The following is a 5791-nucleotide window of genomic DNA, read 5'->3' on the forward strand; positions in this document are numbered from 1 at the left end:
ACATTCCCAATCTTTAGAAACATCATTAATTCTAATGTCTCAATTGCAGCAAAGACAATAGAGGCTGAAGCAATTCTATGAAAGCTTTGAGTTCCTCTCAATTTAAGCACGAGAAAATCTGTGTAAGGGATTGGCCAACCTGCTGTATGAAACTTTAGAAAGGGAGCGATAAGATGTCAATCAACACAAATAGCTACCAAGGCTGGTACAATTTTGAAGTTCAGCTGACAGAATTAGTTTAGGGCATGTTCACTTTATTGGACAGATTTTCAAATAAAATTGGTCCAAGGCACCAATGTAAAACATATTTTGGGATAATAGTAAATATGTTATTCAAGTGCGTAGAGTGGTAGAAATCATACAAAGAAATTCATCTGAATGTTTTAACTTATGATATGGTTGGTAGATGTCTGCGAACCAATTTTAAGAAAAAATGCGATTAAGCGTTTCGGCCAGTCTCACACCTGCTTTAGCAAGTTGCTTCTCAACGATAGGCAGTCGAGAGAGGAAATAGTCATCTGCAATTCAACAATTTTAACTTTCATGCCCTCAAACAGTGAAAAAAATTGAAGTGATAAAATGTGAAATAGATGAGATTACCTCTTAAAGTAGTGCCGTTAGTAGCATTCATGTATGCCCAGTTGCAAGCTAAATCAATGCTTTCAGATGCATACCTGATGCCACAGTCAAGTGAAGTAAATCAACTGTGTAAATAATGCTTCTATGGAACAGTCATACAAATTGAAGACTATAGCTTATTTGAGTTTATACTCTTCTTTTTTTTTTATGTATGCTAATATTTTTCTGCTGCAGTGTTTCTAATTGCATGAAATAAATAGTGAAAAAAGAAAGGTTCATATGGTGTTTCTTGGCTAGCAAAGGATTGTTATTCTGATTAACTGAATGTAACCAAGAGTAATTTTTAGTCTTACCGATCTGGGCAAGGAAATGCACTTGTGCTGCAAATCTTCCATTCATTTGACCAATTATCCTGACATTCACTTGCGCTGCAAATGTTCCCTTTAGGAACATCATTTGACCAATTATCCTGAAATTCACTTGTGCTGCAATTCTTCCATTCAGGAACATCACTTGACCAATTATCCTGTTATCAAATTAAACAACAGAAAGTTGATTATTTGCAGGAGACAATACAATATGCAGTCATAAATATCAACTAAATGACATGAAAAGGAATAAAATGTTTCTCTCAAAAGAAGGATTGAAGCTAAGTTGCAAACAATTTACAAATCAAAACATCCCAATATTTTGAGATTTTCTACAATAGCTCAACAGATCATGAATATAGTTTAACCATGTATGCCTTTTCCAATGTTGTAAGGATATATTGTAGCAATTAATGAGAACCAATACAACTCATTGAAATGAAGGTAGTACATAAAAAACACAAAATCTCAACATCTAAAATTGCCAATATAATTGATTTATTTTCACCAAAAGGAACATGAAAAAGGCTTCAACCTAATTAAGAACTAAGAAATTTAGAAACAGAACATGTATTCCTATTTTACTTTTCATACATGTGTATTCTTCTATTTTCACAACAAGGGTGCGTTAGAATAAGCAGAACAGTTGAGGGAAAATCAAAAGGAAGAGAGGAGAGGCTGGGAAATTCACATACACTTATGTTTGTCTGAATTCCTTGTATCATAAGAGTACGGTTAGAGTAATAAAAGTCTTTGACTGCTTCCTCAATTATCATAGTATCCCATACCTGTTAACAATGACATAAGATCAAAAAAGGAAAAAAAGACAAACACAAAAACCTAAAACAAAACAGTTAATAAGGAAATGTCTAAGCTGAATCAGCTAACTTTTGTGAAAACAACTTTATTGTTGTAATTAGCCAATCCAAATCTATTATCCAAGTAGGCATCAAAAGGTGCAGCATGCAAGCTGGCATGTGTGTATGTCTCTTTGGTAATTGTGTGCATGTGGCGTGCATTGTTTGTGTATGCATATATAAAATGAACCCTTACGTTTCCTCATACTCTGCCATTCTTTTGTGATTTTGCATGCCTTAACTTGAAATCAAAATTTACAAATAAAAGATGAACTAGTTGTAATTTTTTATTTCCCCTTTGATCATCCTTAAATTCATTTTTCCTTCAAATTCTCTCCATAATTACATAGATACTGCAACAAGATTGCATACTTACATAATAAAGATATATTTTTCTTTTGTCCATACCAATAAACCTTTATGTCGACTCCTCCCCGATCACTAGCGAATCCGACATGCAGTGGCTGCAAAAATTTTAGTTGCAGTTTTTCTGTTAACATCCATAACCAATTTCCTACATGTAAAATGCTATTAAGAATACCATTAATATCCTTGAGCAATGATCTCCCACTCCTTAAGAATTTTCAATGGAAATATCACCAAAAAAGAATGGATAATCCGAACAAGACCTGATGGATGTCTCCCATGAAGTGAGATAGAAAAAGTAAAGCTTCTGTCAAATTATCTGCGAAATTCAGGAGTATCAATGAGTTTCCAAATTACAAGTCTACAAATTATATACATAATCAAGAAGCACCATTGAGATCGATATAGAAAGTAGAACACCTAACATGCTAAAGAAGATACATACGTTCCCCATGAGACGATGTGCCATATTTTTCAAGCTGAGAAGTGTAGTTATTAATGGCTCCTGCCACACACATGTCTTCTTCTTTTTCATAATGACAGTCCCCTGTACCATAAATAATTGTTATTGGTGTTTTACAATGGCAGCATAGAGATTGAAAGATTGCCCTTATTCAATTGTAATAGATCTTTGATTATAATAAGATAAAGAATAATAAAATCTTAAAAATAAAATAAGATGAAAAAAAATATAGTATAAATTTAGTTTTTTAAATATCTTTTAGATAAATCTTTTCTAAATATAAATATGACAATTTGATATAATAGTGATAACAATGAATGTCAAAGTATGACATTTGCATCATTTTCATTAAATTAATGTATAAATGGATGAAAAAAGATGAAATTCTTTTGAGTGTCCAGAAAATGATGGCAAATTGCTGCTAAGCTCTTTGGACATGCTTTGTGATACTGAAAATATCAGCCTAAGAATCAATCACAATAATCAAAATGGAATCTCTCCCTATCTCGAGTGCCAAACATACTCTACTTTGAGTTTAGTTTTGATAGATTTTTAAGCTTAAATTCAGATTTGATCGATGATTTTATCTATTTATACTTATGACAATATGCAGTTGATATCAGTACATAGCGTCTGGCTAGGAAAAACACTTACGAGAATAGTTAAAGTTGCAAACATTCGGTGTAATAATGTAGTGCAGTGGTTTGCTCCAATTGTATTTCTTCATTTTTTTAATATTGTCAGCCCATGAACAAAGTGATGCAAGATCACCTTTTCCATAGGGTGTAAGCAGTTTCCGCACTGCCACTCGAGCTTCTTCAGTTAGATTATCCTGAGGCAATGAAGACAAATTTTCATTTTTCAAAAACAGAACTTGTTTTTGTAAACGTGACACAGCTTAATGGAGCAATATTATATTCATGGATAAAATCCTATGAATATAGACTCTAGTTCTACCTTACCTGGTTTTAAACAAACAGTCCTCACCTGAGTAATCTTGCATGTGATATAATGCCCATCTTTTCCCCAACACAGTGCAGCAGGAAGAGCTGAAGCCATTGAAATCAATACACAACACATTACAAAATACTTAAACCTGTCCATCATATTGCAATTTTCAGCGTGAACAGAGAGACAAATGTTGATCTACAATATTTCCCGTGGGCTTCAAATGTGGAGTATGGTGATCTATAAAATGGTGCAGGGACTTAAACAACACATTGTAAACGTTGATTGTTTAGGTGGCCTCTCTTTAATAAGGGTCGAGACCGATCAGTCATTGACCATATTATCCTTGCGACTAGTCGTGGGTATTTAATTTCATTCATTCGGTGTTTTATCATCCAATTCATTCAACCGATATACACATTCATTTAGCAGAAACATTCGCTCATTCAATTCATTTGGTGTTTTATCATTCAATTCATTTATAGAGTTTCAGCTGTCACCATGGACAAATTATTATGTGCTTAGTTGGATGGTCAAATTTTTGTGCCCCAACATAATAAATCACAGTTTGCACGTACAAAGTTTCACACCAGAGCACATAGTAAGAAGAATATTTCCAATTAATCAAAAATAGAGTGTGAAATCATTTTTTTGGGCGACTGTGTGCATAATGATGAGTGCACGTTAAAATCTGATAACCGTGAAATTGCTATCTACCGAACACTACTGTAGTCTTCCTCCCACTCATCCCTATCATACACATAAATTTGTCATTCACACCAACACAAGCGGATTGTTTCATGGCCGATGAATTAGCCAAGAAAACAAACCTCAAGTTTAATTTAGAGGTCTATTTTAATAATTAGACTTTAATCGATTGTTACAAACACTTCTATTTGGATAGATACATGTGTTTTGCATGTTTCAAAGAAGAAAAAAATCATTTGGATGAATCTTTTTATTCAACAAATTTTATTATTTAAATATTAAAATTAATCATATATTTAAAAACTAAAAATATGATTTAACATTATGAACATATTATATCTACAAGAACTTAAAATTATTGGTACAATTATGCAATTGACTCTATTTTATCATTTTTCATCATCTTCATTTTGACACACTCGATTTTCTAACCCCTTCATTTTTTTTGAGTTTTTGTTTTTTCACATTCTTGCAGAATAAAGTCGGTCCCTTGTGGACGTGTGCCTATGCACGTCCCATTAGCATTTCCATGCTTTAGCAATTTTTATTTGTGGATTAGTGCTTTCACTTGTTGAACCTTCTATTTCTGTTTTTCTTCAATTTTCTCTATGTTGGCTAGTGTTTTTGGTCGATTTATGTTTGGTTTTCGGTTAACCTGATTCTAACTCCTTTGTATCTTGTTGCATTTATGTTTTTGTAAAAGAAATTGCTTTTTCTTGCATGAACTTCAAATTATTTCCTACACCCTTTGTATCAACAACGACAAAGATTATTAATTTCACTCTAGATGGTAAAGTGGCTCCACCTATTAAGTATAATGAATTTTTCATTTTCTCATATTTTATATTTTATCTTTGTATATTTATGTTTTAGTGCTTGTGCACTATCTTTTAGTGCATGCACTCCATGTTTCAATATATGCAGTCTTTGTTTTAGCACTTGTGCATTGCCCTTTACCTCTTGCATTATTTAGGCTTGCACTTTATCTTTTACCTTTTTTGTTGAGAAAAAATATTATCCCCACCCCCCCAATTGTTGGGTTGAGTGTCCTAATCTACACCACAAAAAAGGTCCCAAATATTTTTAATGCTTATCTCAATGCTAACAATACTTTATTAAATCACTTGACCAACTAACCCCTTATTGTGTAGCCTAAAATTGCTTGTCAAACAAAAATTACAAAAGTGAAATCTTTTCGATCTTTGCTAAGTCCCCAATAACTTTATACCTTATGGAAGTGAAGATGAAAATTAGGTTACCCTCTCCTCCTAATTATTTCACATTATTCATTCTCATCTAAAAAAATTTCATCACATACTCTTGAGGTATTTAAGGGACTCCCAAGTAGCCTTGTTCATTCTAGTTTAATACTTTTTGACTATTGGTTAGTGTGGTGCAAGGTGTTCAATATCAAACCTAAAGTTGCTCGCCATGTATCTCCCTAAATAGAGATAGAAACTCTTTGGGCATGGTGTTGAGGGCCTCCAAAGAAAAAGGAAAGG

The 5791-nt window shown here is 32.9% G+C and overlaps 1 pseudogene; it reads right to left on the minus strand.

Annotated features, from left to right (window-relative positions):
- Positions 1-423: 423 nt before the first annotated feature.
- On the minus strand, positions 424-3692 carry LOC131070365 (endonuclease 4-like; annotated as a pseudogene).
- Between the last annotated feature and the right edge of the window lie 2099 nt (positions 3693-5791).

The sequence above is a fragment of the Cryptomeria japonica genome, chromosome 3 (genome assembly GCF_030272615.1).
Source record: "Cryptomeria japonica chromosome 3, Sugi_1.0, whole genome shotgun sequence".
NCBI lineage: Eukaryota > Viridiplantae > Streptophyta > Pinopsida > Cupressales > Cupressaceae > Cryptomeria > Cryptomeria japonica.